The 18324-nt window shown below is 46.7% G+C and overlaps 1 protein-coding gene across 5 annotated transcripts in view; it reads right to left on the reverse strand.

The window, feature by feature from the left end:
• Nucleotides 1–8293, reverse strand: part of PXYLP1 (2-phosphoxylose phosphatase 1) — a 69815-nt gene extending 61522 nt beyond the window's left edge. The window contains exon 1 of one of the 5 annotated variants that reach the window (XM_011232404.3): nt 8161–8293. The gene's annotated coding sequence lies outside the window, so the exon portion shown is untranslated. Of the gene's footprint in view, nt 1–2154; nt 2814–7588; nt 7836–8160 lie in introns of those variants that run through there. The other 4 variants (XM_034661902.1, XM_034661904.1, XM_019806006.2 and 1 more) reach the window with 4 other exon arrangements.
• Nucleotides 8294–18324: the final 10031 nt, after the last annotated feature.

Here is an 18324-nt window from a genome sequence, read left to right on the forward strand (position 1 = left end):
GGAGACAGTGTGGCAGAGATTTTTTTTTTTTTTTTTTTTTTTTTTTTTTTTTTTTTTTTTTTTTTTTTTTTTTTTTTCCCCCGCCAATGGAAATGTCAGTAGAATTAATTCACCACCTGCAAGCCTGGCCCATAAAATTCTCCCACACACCATCCTCCATGCTGTCTCTTCTGATTGGTGTAAACAACCATGGCAGTCTTAAGAGCCTGGGTCCCTTAGTGACCTCTTGGAGGAGAACTCCCCACAAATCAGGAACAGCCATTTTGGATTTTGTGTGAGCAAAAAGTAAATGTCTACCATAATTGGGTCATTAAGCCTATTTGCGCTGTCTGTTTAGCAGTGAGCCTACCTAACTATTGGCAGGATTGTGTCCTGCCAGATACTCACATGGCCCTTTAGACTGGGAGTGGTCTGCTAGGTGTTTGGGGGAAAATGTCTGCTTTCCAGGGGCGCCTGGGTGACTTAGTCGCCTAAGCATCTGCCTTTGGCTCAGGTCATAATCCCGGGGTCCTGGGATCGAGCCCTGCGTCCTGCTCCCTGCTCAGTGGGGAGCCTGCTTCTCCCTCTCCTCCCCGCTCCCTTGTTCTCTCAAATAAATGAATAAAATCTTCTAAAAAATTATATAAAAAATAAATTAAATAAAATAAAATGTTGCTTTCCTGACAAAAGGTACAGATGTTCCTGGCACCTCCTTCCTGCCGCAGTCATCCTACCATCATGAAGGACAGGCCAAGAAAAGAACAGAAGTATCAGTCCAGACAGACATCAGCTGCTGAAACTAATGCTAGCAACCACCTACCTTCGGACATCTTGTTACATGAGAAAAAAGAAACCATTATTTGCTTAAGCCACTGAAGTAGGGCGTTCTGTTCCTTGCAGTCAGAAGCCAACCTGACTGCTTTGCAGCCACCCATGCATTCATTCATCCAGCCTTCACTGAGGCATATTTCTTGCCAGTCTTTGTGCTAAGGGGTGAAGAGCCAGAGACAAGCTGCATGTGGCCCCCTGGCCTCCAGGAGCTCCCGGGCAAGCCGGGGAGACAGGCCCACGAGCAGACAACCCCCACGCAGCAGGAACAGATGCTGTCATGGCACACAGTGTCCCAGGGGAGTGTGAGCACTGAGTGGCGGGCGGGCACTGGGGCAAGGAGTTCCCAACTCCCTTTCTGGCATTCAGCACACAGAGAAAACACTCCTCAAGCTCAAAAGCAAGTGAAAAGAATGAGCTATGCTCAGCCAAGCCAACTGCAATTACTTACTGTACGTTGAGTTGTTAAACACCATCAATTAATGCAGCTGTTCCAAGATAATCAGCCGTCATTAAAGCAAGATGCACAAGAGAAGAAAATAAAAAATCATATGCCACTAACTTAGAAATGCTGTAAATGAGATGAACCAAGAACGAAGCAGCCTTGCTGGCATCTTCCTGCCTGCTGATGTTAGTCATCTCCGGAAATACACCTTCTTTCTCAAAAAAGACACAGTAATTTTTCACCTTGAAGACACAGCCAAAACAAAATCAACTGCCTATGCCATGACCTTCAACCAGAAACATCTAAGCTTTGATTTCCAGGTCTGTGTTTCCATTAGGAACTGTGATGGAGACAGACACATTGGCGACGAGAGATGACCCCATCTGGGAAATCAAGAGGCAACCAAGACCAGAAAACTTAGAACACTCTGTTTAACTCAGCTCTGCCTACATAGAAATAAATGGTTTTTAAAAAATGAATGACATTATTGCCCTGTCTTTATCTTCCAAGCGTGGGGCAAGTATTTTTTAAAAAACCAAAAAACCAAAAATACAACAAAACCTCATTTACTTCAAATTCCAGTAGTTTAAAAATGAATAGAAATAAGCAGGCTCCTCATTAACACCGCTATCAAGTTTCCAGTCTGCCTGTCAACTTATTAATATAAGTGCTCCCGCCTAGAGCCAAGGGCGCACCAGTCACACTCACACAAGGCAGAGAGGCGCTCACGTTCCTGAGGCAGCAATCCCAGGCTCTCTAGTCCACAGCCCACGGCTAGAGCCCCTCACCAGGCCCTGATGGCAGGGGCTAGTCGGCAGGCTTCCAGTGGGAATTTCTTTGTAAGACACACAGTGCAAGTGAGGACCTCCCTTCTCCAGAACCGGTTATTAACCCAAGCCTACCCAACACAGTTCCCCCGAGATGTTCCAGGTCCAGAAGGTTCTGGCTATGGCAGACTCGGGAAGCACGGGAGTCTGGCCTTCTGCCTCTGGCAGTCCCCCTACCCACACTTGGGAGCAGCTGTGCCAGTTCTCACTCAGAACTGGGTCCCTTCTGGTACTGCAGGCTTCTAGGGCTTCTAGTCCAAGGCAGTGGCCAGGGCAGTATGCTGTCCACCAGGACCAGGCACAGTGCTTGCAAACCAGGTGAGTAAACACTGAGTTTACGGTCTCTTATCACACTTCCCACAAACAACCTGACGCCAAGAGTTACAGTGAAAACATTGACAACTAGCATGTGTCAGACGCAGACCAATCAACTGAGTGCCTGCCTTAAACAGCTGGCAAGGCCAAGTCACACCAGTGTGTACCCGCTGAAGAGCATCCGCTCCCCCTCCTGCCACGGTCAACCCTTTACAGGACTGCCCTAGGCTCTCATGATCACAACAGGTGGCCAAGAGCCAGGTGAATGCCCGGGAAACATCTATACCACCCTTCATGTCCTTCGCTGTGAACTTAGGTAAAGCGCCCTCTGTTCCAGAGGGACATTCTCCTATATCTATCAACTCAGTGCAGCTGGTTGACACCAAAAGCATATTTTTAAGGAATGAATGAATAGTAATAACAGCTAACATTTTTAAAAGCATATCATGTGCTAGGCACCGTTCTAAGTCCTCATCATGGTATCTCACTTCAACCTTACAATAATAACATCTCAATTTTCCTCCTCCTCCTCATCTCAATTTTACAGATGAAGAAACCGAGGCACAGAGAGGTTAAGTAACTTGCCCAAGTGTACAAGACCAGTAATGACAGATCCAGGATTCAAAGCTAGCCTGGCTTCAGAGTCTACACTCTTCACTACCATCCTATGCTGAATATACAAACTCAGGTACTCCAGTATTAGGAAGTCATCGGCAGAGAACCTCTGAAATCCACAAATCCTAAGAAATCCTTCCAGGTGGTTTCTGGTGTGTTAATCATACAGTTTTTGTCTGTTTGACCTGCAGAACATTTTAAAGAAAGCCTTCTTTTACCCCTAAGCAGACTACCTATAATTTTCAAATAACTATGTAGCCACATTTGGCTATCCAGCAACTGTAGCAGGAATATCTAGGTTTAGACAGTATTTCCCCACTCAAGAGTTCTGAGTTCTAGAAGCCTTTGAAATCCCCGGTGGTCCCCTGTCCCCATCTCCAAGATCCCAAACTTGCTGAAAGAACTGAATGAGATCATGGACTCAGCTGCCCATTTATATGGTAAGGTCCTACATAAGCATAATGTATGATCATATTAATATATTTCGATGAAATGACCAACAAAAATTACTACACTCATCAGTCTATACTCACCAAAACTCTATACTTGCCTACACTTCTATGGAAATTCCTATTTATATTGCTGCACATTTTAATAACAATGTTCAAAACTCAATAATTTATTTTTTGTAAGACTGTGTCCCTCCATTATTATTTTTGAGCTTCCAGACATTTCTACTATAATAACGTTCTTCCACCTTAATCCACCTGCTTCTTTCATTTGAGAAGCACAAAGAGTTAACGAGGCAGTACATGTTTTATTCTGACTTCGGATTCTTTTATATTAGATGACAAAACGAGCAAGCTAAAGCTTCATTTTAGTTTATAATTTAAAAGCTCAAAATGATATGGCTGCATCTCCGAAGGCCTAATGTTGGGTACCAGATCCAAGAATGAGGTAGGTCTAGGAAAGTAAGCTGTGGTTTTGTTAGTTGGAAAGACACATGTCTCCTTCTAATTGCGGGGTAGGTCAGATAGTATTCAAACTATTTGTAAATTTGGTGTAAATTACGACTCTAACCACAAATGAGCAGAGAGGAAGGGAAGGGGGTGTCAAAACCAGGTGCAATAATTTTCATGTTAGTTTGTTTTTTAAAGCTCTGGTTTCCATGCTATCGATTACAGCTCTAAGGAAATCGGTTATACACAGAGGCACACAGGGGTAAGCACATGACAAAAGGAAGACCCATAATATGGAAACATGAATGTGTACATTGGGGAAGTGACTGGGCAAATAGAAACAGAATTTTCAAGTTCCTACAGATGTTTGAGTTCCCCAAATTCCCTTCCACCCCAGGGAACCAGCACAGAGGCGGCTCCACTGCTGTGCACAGAGTGGAAGGATGAGACTGGGGAGGGGGACGGAGAAGGGAGGGGCAAGGCAAGGGAGGGTACGTGGATGAGCCAGCCAAGAGCACGAGGCAAAGGCTGCCTCCTGGGTGTAGGAACTACTCCGCAAGGTCCCTCCAAGTTCATTTTTCAATCATTTTATCTTTTTAATCGTTGATCTTCCTCCGTGCTCCTGGGACTGTCCTCTCTTCATTACTGACTGAGCCGTTCCTTTCCAAAAACCAGGGGTTTCCCCAACCAAGGCCCAAGGACGTTCAGAGAGCAGCCTGCTAGTTCTGGAGGTGGAGGCTCCCAGGCTGGAGTCTGGGGCTCGATTAGATAACCCTGACCCTCCTGCCTTTTGAACTCAGGGCAGACTCTGCGGTTCATTCCTGGTTCACAGGTGCCACCTCATGGCTGCCCTGCAGGATCTGCAAGGTTGAGGGGCTTCAGCGGGCCCTAATCTATCTGTCAGGCTGCCCAGCCCGTTCAAGAAGGGTCCCCAGAAGGCTGCTTCTGTCAAAAGGCATGCCATCCTACCAGAAAGCAGCTGTTGCCTCTTCTTCAACCCTAAGTGTGGGCACACAGGCTCTGCCAGCTGCTTCTCCTTTTCCGCTCCCCTGTGCTCTCCCCTCAGCATCTCAGGTGTGAGATGACTCCCCAGGGTCAGACCCCAGACCAGCATCCCTCAAGCCATTTCCAAAGGAGTACAAACCTCCCTGAAAAATTTAAAAGAGCTCTGAACTCTCCCACTTTGCTAAGCCCAGCTCTCAGTTGTTCTTCAAGTCCTCCTAGAAACCAGAACAGTGAGCCCAGCAAACCATATTTCAGGTTACTGTGGGGCTATCCTTCCTATCTCAGTGACTCTGCTCCTAGTGGTAACCCCTGTGCCAGAATGTGGGCACATGTCCTTATCCACCAACCAAAAGCCTTGACCCAGGGCAAATCGTGGGGCTGAAGTCTACCCCTTCTGTTTTTTCAGAATCCTGGATAGTCTCCCATCCTTTTTCCTACCCACCTTGAGATAGCAGGCACCACCACCCCTCCCAGTCTCTGCCTCTCTGTCTCACTCACAAACTGCAGGCATTAATTAAACCTCTTCGAGAAAACAGATTTTCACCAGCTGCAGGAATTCTGGGTAAGAGCCAGCCCCGGAGACAGAGACAGCCTGTGTAAGAAAGATAAGGCCATGACAACCCTGAACCTGTGGGCAGTGCAGGTTCCCATATCCAAGTACCATCCTGAATGCCAGCCCTTCCCAGATTCCTGGAAAAAGGTGGCGCGAGGCATGCCCATTCCCTCAGCCTCTGGCCGTGTTCTCCAGGGCTGGCCTTTGACGGAGGCAGAAAAGCGGGATTTTGCTCAATCTGTCAGTGGGTCATAGCCACCTCCAACAGACAGAAACATCCTCCTGAAACACCAGCCTCCCTCCCCCACTCCAGAGCTGCAAACCATATTCCCAGAAAGGTGTAAGAAGCTGTACACCCCTCTCTCCATGGGAAAGTTCTCTGGAGCAGACAGCGGCCACTGGACCGAAGATGGTGGCATATGAAGCAGCCAGCAGGGCTCCACAAATGGCACTCCACCTCCCTGAGTGCTTCTTCCTATCACAGACAGGGATGAGGGATGCCTGAGGTGGGGGGCTGTGCAGGACTCACTCCCTCAGCCAACAGCCTTAGCTCCCCAGAGTGCCCATCGCTTCCTCACCCCAATTCTAGGATGAGGACAACTGATTTCCTTCAGGGAGATTATGGAGTCCCCAAGGAGGTTAGAGACACAGCAATGAGAGCCTGACCCACAAACTGAGCTCTCTGCCCCAAATAAACAGGAAAATGAGTTTTTCTCAAAAAAAAGTTTCTGTCCAGTGACATTACATACTGTTAAAAAATTGGTGAAGGATAATATTTTGAAGACAGTGCAACACAATGGAAAAACCCAAGTTATGGACTCAGACTAGATTCAAGACAGGGATCCATTTCTTTCCTAGATAAACACCGAGTACCTATCACTTTGAGGGTGCCAGGCTGGGTGCTGAGGCCCTCCTGGCTCGTGGGGTATCTGACAGCCAACAACTCCCCACCCAGCAGTATGGTGAGGACCAAGCAGATGCCCGCAGCAATCTGTGGGCACTCAGAGGGCACCCACTGAGCCCCCATGTGGCCTTGGGCTAATTACTTATTAATTCACTCTTCAAACCTGAAAGAATATTGAGCTAATTACTATTCGGGCCAATCAATAGGAAAAAAAAAAGTTACTGATCCTGCAGTTTCACCAGTGCTCAGGGTGCTGTGCTTCAGAGGCCAAGTGGCCCATCCTGTCCCCAGTGCCCCAAAGTAGCCTCCCAAGCACGAGTGAGGGTGGGCTGGCCAGAAGCTAATCCCTAAAAGAGAAGTATCCCCTACATGTCCTTCCTCTGAAATAGGCAATTAATTTAAGCCAAGACTTAATGAAAGCAAGGAAAGGGGATGGGGCACATTCAGCCACTGGCTTCCAGGCTGTAACCAATACATCTCCACCTCTCTCTAGGGATCACGAGGCTTTTCAAACCATCTGCTTTAAACTCTCTTCCCACAGATGTCCAGACTGAGCACCAACACCTCTAAGGAGAAGGAGCTGTTGCCAAGCCCCGTTTGCAGTCACGTCACGTTTGTAAGTCTGGGCTGGGCACGGTCTGCTTTGCAAAACTCGGGTTCAGCCGGCGGCCCTTCGCAAATAGCAACCAATGTCCCCAAGTTGTGAAGCCCTCTTGGGGCCCCGTGGCCATCCACCTCACGCTTCCCCATTCGCACGCATCTAATTCCACATCTCTCCTGATTATACTTTTTGAAAGCCTACAAAGCATCCTTGCCTTCCCGGGAAGGCACTGGCCACCCGGGCGGTGAGAGCCTCGCTGAACGCCCAGCGGAGCGGGAAAATATGGCTCCACATCCTCCTGCGCCGCTAATCCTTTAACCATCCACAGGTACAACTTGAAAGGCCGCTGCTGCCACAACACAAGCAACCTGCTCTAAGCCAATTCCATTTTTGTGTGTGACAAAGCCGGCTTCTTCAGATCGCGACAGACGAGCAACAGCAATGCCGTGGGGTCTGAACCACGCAGCCCTAACCTGAACACCCAGGCATGACAGCCGGCGCGCGCAGCGGCCCCTCGACTGGGTCCCCGGACCCCCGCAGGTGCGCGGCGCAGGCAGCTGCGGGGGAAGCCAGCCCCACCCCCGAGAAAGGCCGCGAAGTTGCCGCCGCCTTTTCACCTGGAGACCAGCAGGTTCGGAAGTGCCACGGGATCCCGGATCCTGGGAGCTCGAGTTCGGGCTGGAATTAGGCGCAGGAGTGCGGGGGCCCGGCGGGAGCGGGTTGGAGGGGCGGGGACGCGGTGGAGGAAGGCGGGGCACGAGAGCCGCGGGGCTGGAGGTGGAGAAGCCAGAGGCAGCGGGGTTGGGGGAGGCGCCCGCCGGGAGGTGGGGGCGAGGGCGCGGGAGAGGGCGCCGGAATCGTCGGCAGAGTTAGAGAGTACTGAGGCTTGGAGACAGGGGGCGGCGGGGCGGACAGCGGGGTGGCTTGGGGGAGAAAGCGTGAGTCGGGGGCTGGGGTTTGGGGAGGGAGCGAGAATGGAGGCGGGACTCAGGCGCGGGATTCAGAAGCCCGCCCCAGCCCCCAGCACTACTCTCCCAACCGAGGCTGCCCCATCGTCCCGGCCTCGCAGCGTCACGAGGACCCCCTCGGGCTTTCCAACCCCAGACCCCGTGACGCCTGTCCGCCTCGAGCTTCCACACCGCTCAGCCGCAACGGCAACCAGCCCGACCCGGGCNCCGCTCCCACTCACCGTCCATGGTCCCGGCCCGGCTCCGCTGCTGCGCGCCCGGTTCGGCGCTGGCCGCCTGCTCAGCCCGGTGCTGGGGGAGGCGAGGGCGGCGCGCACCGACCGCCAGGCTGCAAGGCATGCCGCAGCGCCCCCTGCTGGCCCCGCCCCGCGCCGGGCGCCCCCGAGCTCCGCCCCGGAGGCGGTGATGTGGAGCGGTCCCGCCCGGGAGAAGGGCGCGGAAGGGTTTTTGCGAGGAGAACGCTGACCCGGGGGGAGGCCAAACAGTCCCCAGAGACAGGCCAGCCCGCGGAGTTCCCGGCGTGCCTAAGCCACGGTCACGGGAATCCTGAGAGCACTGGGACCGCGGCCACAGGCGCGCAAACTCGCCGCGCGCCTCACAAAGCCGGACTTGGGATCAGGGACTACGCAATCGCGCGCCTAGGCCAGGGTACACGGACCCGACCCGGGTTCCGGGTCCCAGTGAGGGTGTCATTGGGCCGTGTGCCCGGCCAGGCGCCGCCCGGATCCCGGTGCTAGGATGGGCACGCGTGTTTGGGGTCCTCCACCGCCGGGGACTGCTGACGCGTGGACCCAAACTGTCACGATTCTTGTCACCGTGCCCCCGCCCTCGTTCAGCCTTCCTCACGCTTCTCTTCCGGCACCGACCACATCCGGCCCTGTGTGCCAACTGTAGACCGGCTGCTGCTGGGTCTCGGGATGGCCTGCAGGCGCCCTGGGCAGGTCGCGGGCCCCAAGGCCTCTCCCTCACCCCTTCCCAACCCCGACCCCACGGCTTGCTAGGAGCGGGCCACTGAAGATTCACCCAGCTTGTGTTCTGTGCTGTTAGACAGCCGCGAGGCGTGCGGTTGAACTTGATGTGAGACAGCATTTGTGGGTCATTTCTTTCCGATGTTGGGTTCCAGCTGGGGGGAATTCCTACATGATTTCTCTGTGGGAGATGATTTCACCAACTGCGGACTGTCAGGCTTTTGGTGTCAGTGACCCCTGTGTGCCCTAGCACAACCCGCCTTGAACTAAATAGACACTGCTAAGTGTTTACTCTCCACCTTCGAGAAGCACGTTCTGGAGGAGCTCATCACTTGGCCTCTTCTTTCACTCGTGTATTAATGGCCCCTACACTACACGACACCCAGATATTTAACCCATGTTTCTGCCTGCTCTCTGGTTTTCTGCTTAGAACTGCTTAGAACTTCCCGCACCAAAGTCTTCTGCTCCCAGCTCCCAACCCCATCTACCCATGTGGCCTCATCATTCCGCCAGTCACCTCGGATGCCTTCCTCCCCTGAAGGCTCAAGGTGCCACAAACCCTGCTAGCCTGCCCCTCTCACCTCGTTCCCGTGATGCCTTGCCCTCCCGAGCTCCTTCCTGCCCTGACTGACACACAACACCTTGCAGTCATGAAACCGGGAATGTGTATCTCTCACAACAAAATCTTTTCACTGTGCCTGTAGCATCACCCCTGACTCTCTCGCCCGGGTTCTCAGTCTATCCATCCCGCGCAGCACTCCTCCTTCTGAGCACAGCACTCCTCCTTCTGACCGTCCTCCCAATGATTCCAGGCTCCACCCTTTGCCAGGGCTGCCTGCCTCTAACTTACATGGGTTAGAGCACTTCAGGCTGTAAATGACGGACAATGCAATTCCCACTTCCTTAAACAAACAAACAAAACAATTGGTTGACTTATGCAAATGAAAAGCCTTGGCCTGTCTGCTCAGGTCTGGATTTAGTTCCAGAGACTGAAGAATCCAGAGATTCTCCATCTCTCAGCTTTGCTTCCTTCCACGTGACACCCCAGAAGATCCAGACTCATAACCTCGGAGCAACAAATCCAGCAGAGAAATAGCTTCTCTTTGTCAACCATTCCACCAGGACTTGGGTCTGACTCTCATCAGCAGGAGTGGTTCACCTGTCCATCCTGTTTTCCCAGCTGCTGTGACCCCGAGGTAGATTGGTTTCCTCTGTCAGCTAACTTCTCATCTCCCACAGGAAACATGTACCGGGTACTCCTGGATCCCTTCTCTGTCACAGAGGGACTAAAGGTGACTCAGGGAACCCATTGGAAGCCATTTCCCGTTAAATATGCCACACCACCTCTTCACTTTGCCACAGCCCTCCTGTGTTGGCACATGGCATTCTGTGCCATGGCACATTGGCAGAGTCCCAAACAGGAAGTGGGCACAGGCTCTCTCTGCTCTCAGCTTTCTCCTTAACCTGCTGGGATTTCTGCTGTTGTACTATATCCCTTCCTAGGTCAAGCCTTGGCATAGAGGTGGCCTCAGGCCCCTCAGGGAACTTGGGCATCATACCCTCCCTAGACCCATCCTCTCCCTCTCTTTCCTCACGTTGCCTATTCCCTGAGGGTTTCTATGCCGCCTCCCATTCTGGAGGAGGTATCCCCTCCCTCCTCCCTATGGAATTTAGTTCTGAGTAATACCCGTGCTGTCCTGCTTCTAGGACAATAACACCTCATGGCTGAGCTGTAAGGAAGAAGCGGCTATAAGGAAAGGAAAAGAAAAGATTCCTATGGGGAAAAATATACGGGGAAGTATCTCAAGACCATTATCCCCATTCGACCTCTTTCCTTTGTGGTTGTTGACAAGGCAGGATGCCTCCCCAGTGGTCATCTGGCCGGCACCTGGGGAGGCTATGCCAGAGATTGTAGCCAAAAAAGAGGGAAGCAGAATCGAGAGATAGGCCGCTTTCTGGCATGCCTGAAACCACGACCTGGATTTTTTTCAAGTACATTGTCCAGTAAATCCCCTACAGCCCCCAGACAAAATAGAATTGGTTTTTCTGTCGCTTGCAGGCAAGAGAGTCCTGAGTAGGAGCGGCCCACAGCACAGTGCCTGCCACATTGCCTCCTACAAGATAGGAACCCTCATCGTCGTTATCCGTCGGAGAGAGGAGCAAGTGATGCCCATCAAAGATGGTAAAACGGAAATGGAAACGTGCAGTGCCATCCGTTCACAACCTTGGTCTCCCCGTCTTTTCCCAGCCTGTTCCTTTGTCCTTTCCACACGCATCTTGGCCCCCCCAGGGAAACTATCAAAATGCAACGAAAGCTGAACCCATCCATCTTATAAAAACAGTCCCAGGCTCACCCGAGTTATGAATATTCTGGTAGGCAGCTGCCATTTGCTAAATGAATATTCTGCCGACATTTGCTGCCATTTCACACAAGCAATCACTGCCCAGACCAAGAGCAGCGAGGAGCAGGTGCCCATCTTCAATTCAGTTTCAATTCATTAAGCAAAAATGGAACAAATATTTGTACAGCCTTCTTTGTCTTGCACTATAGACTCAGTGAAACAATGGGCTACTGTCTCACCCTTAAGGGAACCTCACTACAGGGGAAGACAAGCAGTCTAGGACAGAAACTGAGGAAACAACCATGCCGGGTTGTCCTCTAGAGGAGGGGATGGGGTGATTTATTTGTACCAGGTTCTAACCGCCTGCAATCCTGCCTTACAACAGAATTATACGTCCACACAAAATATTTCTTTTGCTCCCACCACCGCATCTAGGTTACAAATATTACTTTTAAATTCCATTTACCATGGGGTTTGGTTCTCTGATTATTAAAGGAGTGCCCATTCACTGTAGAAACTTGGAAAAATACACAGTACACAAAAATAAACATGAAAATAAGAATTCCCCATCATAAATTTCTGTCGATTAATATAGTACAGCATATGAAACTAAGCTATCAAGAGAGAAGATCATCCCATGCAACCTGCCACCTCGCCGCTGACAACTCCCGGCCTCAGGAGATAAATACCTTACAAAAGGCTAAAGGTCATTTCAGAGGTTCTTGCAAAAATGCTGTACTCTCCCTGACACTCGCATATTTTAAAAAATGCGATGAGAGCCTCTCAGCTTCAGGGTGGTCTGTTCTCTATTACTTATGTATGCATGATTCATTTTACAAGCTGCAATGGTTTCTCGCTGCCGCAGGCTTATTATAGAAGCCCCTTCCCCTCCTGAGAGCAACCAGGGAGGGCAAATTCATTTTACCATCTATCAGGGTGAAATTTAATTAGAAAGGCAAATCTGGAAGAACAGAACACAAAATAACCACATTAAATAAAAATAAGAGATGGCTCTGAACCCGACCTAGAGCCAAAAAGGATCACAAAGAACTGAAGTAATTTGCTGAATCATAGATCTAAATATTCATTTTTGTCCTCTAAACTCTGAGCTCAACCGAAAGGTGTTTCTAAGAAAAAAGAAACTAACAAGCACTAGATGAACTCACACGAATCTCATTTAGAAATCATAAAGGCACAACAAAGATTCTGGCAATCTATTTCACCTGCCATAGTACCTGGCACATACCTGATAAAAATTGGACGAATGGAGGAATGGATCAAGGGTCCCTCTCTCTCAGTTAGAAGCCATTCAGAAATGGGACAAGAGAAAGTGGGAACCTAGTGGAGCTTTCTGCAGTTTCATGGGGTTCATGTTCATGAGAGAGGTGGGACCACGTAACACCCAGACTTCCAGTTAGGACCCAAGACAGAAAAGATGGAAGCTATAAAACATCTTTAAAATGCCAAAGGAGGGGCGCCTGGGTGGCTCAGTCGGTTCACTGAGGCTTGGTTTTGGCTCGGGGTTGTGATCTCGGTGTTGTGAGATCGAGCCCTACTTCAGGCTCTGTGCTCTGACGGAGATTCTCTCCCTCTCCCTCCTCCTCTGCCCTCTCCTCCCCCTGCCGCCACTCTCTCTTGCTCAAATTTTTAAAAATGCCAAAAGAAAGTCATTGCCAATGCAGAATTCTGTGCCAGAGAAAACAGCAGACAGAGAACAGTTGGCTTGTCCAAAATCAATCACAGTGAGAAAAGGGGAGATCTGGGGCATCCTGAACATTTCAGGGCCTTTTTCACTGAATTAAGTTGTTTTCTTTCCTCCATATATATGTTTTAAACCACTGAATGATGGGGCGCCTGGATGGCACAGCGGTTAAGCGTCTGCCTTCGGCTCAGGGCATGATCCTGGCGTTATGGGATCGAGCCCCACATCAGGCTCTTCCGCTATGGGCCTGCTTCTTCCTCTCCCACTCCCTGCTTGTGTTCCCTCTCTCACTGGCTGTCTCTATCTCTGTCGAATAAATAAATAAAATCTTAAAAAAAAAATAAACCACTGAATGAAAAGAAAACAAAACATCTCACGACTACCAGAGAAGAGCTGAACAAATTTATCTTCTAGTCAGTTTGAATTTTTTTGGAAATTGCATTCCAAAGCCAGCGTACTCTCAGCGTACTCAGGTTACTTATATTTTTTAACACTGATCGAGTTGACTGGGGTTCTGAGACCCTTGGCCTGCAGCCCAGGCCTCTCTGTTGAGCAACAGACATGAACATCCAATTACTTGCTCAGCAATTCCACCTGAACCTCCGTGAACTCCACCATGTTAAAACTGAACACTTTGTCTGAAGTCCAACCTGGGGTTTCCTATCTTAGGGAATAGCACTCGGCCACCTTCCCTACTCTGAAAACTAGAGACTGGGAGACGTCCTCTCTCCCTCATCCCCTACATCTATCTTTCCCGCTAATCATACCCTGTTTAAATATTCCCCCAGTTTGCCCACTTTGGTTCTCCCCATCACTGCCATAGTCCAAACCACAGATCTGCTTTCTATCACTAGAGTGTACTTGCATTTTCTAGAATTTTATGTCAATGAAATCACACAGAATGCATGCTTTTTGTTTTGTTGCTGGCTTTTTTCACTTACTTAGCATCATTGTTTTGACATGCACCCATGCTAATGTGTGTATTAAAACTTCGTTCTTTTTCTTGTTGATCATTATTCCTTTTTAAAGATATACCACAGTTTATCAATTCACCTGTTGATGGACATTTGGGTAGTTCCCAGTTTGGGCTGTTACAAATAAACCTGCCATGAACATTTGTGTACAAGTATTGGTACTTGCATTAGTAGGCTCGTGTTTTCATTGCTTTTAGGTAACCATCTAGACATGGCATGGCTGGGTCATATGGTAGGCTTATGTTTAATTTCTTTTTAAAGTAATCTCTGCATCCAAAGTGGGACTTGAACTTACAACCCCGAGATCAAGAGCCCCGTGCTCTGCTGACTGAGCCAGCCAGGTGCCCCTATGTTTAACCTTTTAAGAAGCTGCAAGTTACTCCCTAGGGTGCTCATATCATTTTACATTCTCCCCAGCAGTGTATGACAATTCCTGTTGCTCCACATCCTTACCAACACTCGATACATATGGTCAGTACTTTAAATTTTAGCCATTTTGGTGGGTGTGTAGTAGTTTCTCACGGTGGATTAAATTTGCATTTCACCACTGTTTAATGATGTCGAGCACCTTTTCATGTGCTTATCTGCCATCTGTAGATCTTCCTTGGTGAAGTGTCTGTTCAAACCTTTTAACTCTTTAATTGGGTTTTATTTATGTCTTATTACTGAGTCATGAGTGTTCTTTATATATTTTAGACAAGTGTTTGTCAGACATACATTTTGCAAATATTTTCTCCCAGCCTATTGTTTGCATTTTTCTTTCTTTCTTTTTTTTTTAAAAGATTTTATTTATTTATTTGACAGAGAGAGAGAGACAGCCAGTGAGACAGGGAACACAAGCAGGGGGAGTGGGAGAGGAAGAAGCAGGCTCCCAGCGGAGGAGCCCGATGTGGGGCTCGATCCCAGGACTCCAGGATCACTCCCTGAGCCGAAGGCAGATGCCTAAGGACTGAGCCACCCAGGCATCCCATATTGTTTGCATTTTTATTTTCATAACAATGTTTTTTGAAAAGCAAAAATTGTTAAGTTTGATGAAGCTTAATTTGTTGATTTTTTACATCTACAGTTCTTGATTTTTGTGTTTTAAGAAATCTTTGCCAAACCCAATGCCAGTAGGATTTTCTCCTAACTTCTTCAGAAGTTTAACGCTTACATTTAGGTCTATGATCCACTTCAAATTAATTTTAGAATGAGTGTGAGGTCAGGTTGGAGATTCAAGTTTTTGCATATGATTTCCAACTGTTTTGTCTTCATGTGTAAACATTATCCTTTCCCTATTGATTTGCCTGAGCACCTTTGTTGAAAATCAATTGCTTTATACATGTTTATCTGTTTGTGACCTCTCTACTCTGTTCCATTAATCTGTGTATCTATCTTTATGGCAATACCACATGGTCTGGACTCTAGTAGCTTTATAATTAGTTGTAATACCAGGTAGCACAATCCTCTGATTTTGTTCTTTTTCAGAATTGTTTTGTTTTAGGTCTTTTCCATTTCCACATAAATTTTAGAATCAGCTTGTGAATTTCTACAAAACACTTGGTGGGAATTTGGTTGGGATTGCATCAAATCTATAGATCACTTTGAGGAGGTTAGAGAACTTAATAAGTCTTCTGAAACATGTACACCATATATTTCTATTTGTTTAGGTCTTCCTTACTTTCTCTTACATGTTTTATTGTTTTCACTGTACAGGTCTTACACACTTTTTGCTGAATTTACCCCCAATAGTTCCATATTTTTGATGCTGTTATAAATGGTGTTGTTTTTAAAATGTCCAATTGTTCATTGATAGTAGGTATAAATACAATCGATTTTTTTATATTGCTCTTGTATCCTGCAAACTTGCTCACCTCATTTATTAGTTCTAGTAGCTATTAGTAGATCTCTTTAAGATTTTCTATGGAGACGATTATGTCGTGTGAATAAAGAGTTCTTCCGTTCCAACTGGATGCCTTTTATCTCTTGTTCTTACTGTATCAGTTTAAACTTCTAGTAAAATGCTAACCAAGAGTGGTGAGAATGTTTATGATTTTAAAGAGCCTTTGAGTCTTTTACCATTGAGTATGATGTTAGCTGTGGGCTTTTCATAGGTCCTTTTTATCAGGGTGAAGATGTTCCTTCCTATTTCTAATTTGCTGAGTTTTTATCAGTAATGGTGTTGGATTCTGTCAGATGCTTTTTATCCATCTACTGAGATGACCAAACAATTTTTTCTCTTATCTCTGTTAATATGGTATATCATACTCTTTATTTTCAAATGTTAAGCCAGCCTTGGATTCCTGGGATAAATTCCACTTGGTCAAGATACATTATCCTTCTAATACATTGTGGCATTTGACTTGCTAAAATTTTGTTTAAAATGTTTCCATCTATGATCATAAGTGATATTAATGTATAGTTTTCTTGTAAAGTAATTTTCTGTTTCTGATGTCAGGGCAATATTTGCTTCATAGAATGAGTTAGAAACTGTCCATTTCTATTTTAGTTTCTGGGAAATTTTGTATAGAACAGGTGTTACTCTTTCCTTAAATATTTGGTAAATATCACCACGAAAGCCATCTAGACCTGGAGTTTCCTTTATGGGAATTTTTAAACCATGAATTTGGTTTCATAAATAGATGTGACTGTCCAAAATATCTATTTCTTTTCCAGTGAGATTTGGTAGTTTGTGTCTTTGAAGTAATTTGTCAATTTCATCTAAGTTGTCAAACATATTAACATAAAGTTGTTCACAATATTCCCTTATCTTTTTAATATCTGTAGAATCTATAGTGATTTCTCCTCTCTCATTTCTGTTATTGATAGTCTCTGTATTTTATCTGTCTCTTCTCTCTGCTAGAGTTTATAAATTTTATTGAGCATTTCAAAAATGAGCTTTTGATTTCATTGGTTTTCTCTGTTGGTTTTTTGTTTTCTATTTCATTCATTTCTGCTCTTATAAGTTTATTATTTACTTTCTTCTATTTGTTTTCCCTCTTTTTCCCTCCCTGATTACTTAAGGTAAAATTTTAGGTCATTGATTTCAGATCTTCCTTGTTTTCTAATATAGGCTTTTGTGCTATATAAATTTCCTTTTTAATCATTGCTTTAACTGCATCTCACAAATTCTGATATATTGTTTTCATTTACATTTAGTTCAAAATACTTTTTTTTTTTAAAGATTTTTTATTTATTTATTCGACAGAGATAGAGACAGCCAGCGAGAGAGGGAACACAAGCAGGGGGAGTGGGAGAGGAAGAAGCAGGCTCACAGCAGAAGAGCCTGATGTGGGACTCGATCCCAGAACGCCGGGATCACGCCCTGAGCCGAAGGCAGACGCTTAACCGCTGTGCCACCCAGGCGCCCCTCAAAATACTTTCTGATTGCTCTTTGAGCCCTGAGTTATTTAATAGTCTGTGTAGCTTATGAATATGTGGGGATTTTCCAGCTATATTTCTGTTATTTATTTTTTATTTTTTTTAAAGATTTTATTTAATTATTTGACAGAGATAGAGACAGCCAGCGAGAGAGGGAACACAAGCAGGGGGAGTGAGAGGAAGAAGCAGGCTCATAGCGGAGAAGCCTGATGTGGGGCTCGATCCCATAACGCCGGGATCATGCCCTGAGCCAAAGGCAGACGCTCAATGACTGCATCACCCAGGCACCCCTCTGTTATTTATTTTTAATTTTATTCCATTGTAGTCAGAGAACATGCTTTGTATGATTTGATTCTTTTAAAATGTATTGAGACTTATTTATGGCCTGTAATATAGTTTAACTTGATAATGTTCCGAAAAAGAATGTACATTCTGCTGTTGTTGTGTAGAGTGTCATATAAATATGAATTAAATCAAGCTGCTTAATAATGTTTTTCAACTTTTCCAATCCTCACTGATTTTCTGTTTGTTCTATCAATAATTGAATGATGGGTTGACATCTACCATAATTACATATTTTGCTTACTTCTCCTTTCAGTTCTATTAATTTTTGCTTCATGTACGTTTAAGCTGTTAATAGATGCATACATGTTTTGGATTGTTATGTGTAACTGATAGGTCGTCCCTTTATCATTGTGAAAAAACCTTCACTATCCCTTCAAATATTCTTTGATCTAAAATATACTTCATATGATACTAACACAGCCACTCCAGCTTTCTTTTGGTTAGTATGATACATCCTTTTCTACCCATTTTCCTTTAGCCTGTTGATGTCTTTATATTTAAAGTAGTTTTTTGGTAAGCATCATAAAGTAGTATGTTGCTTTTTTTAAAAAAATGTTATTTTATTTATTTGAGAGAGAGTGTGTGTGTGTGAGAGAGAGAGCACAAGTGGGGAGGAGGGGCAGAGGGAGAGGGAGAAGCCGACTCCCCTCCTGAGCAGGGAGCCCGACACGGGGCTCCATCCCTGGACCTTGAG

Source organism: Ailuropoda melanoleuca, chromosome 6 (assembly GCF_002007445.2).
Source record: "Ailuropoda melanoleuca isolate Jingjing chromosome 6, ASM200744v2, whole genome shotgun sequence".
NCBI lineage: Eukaryota > Metazoa > Chordata > Mammalia > Carnivora > Ursidae > Ailuropoda > Ailuropoda melanoleuca.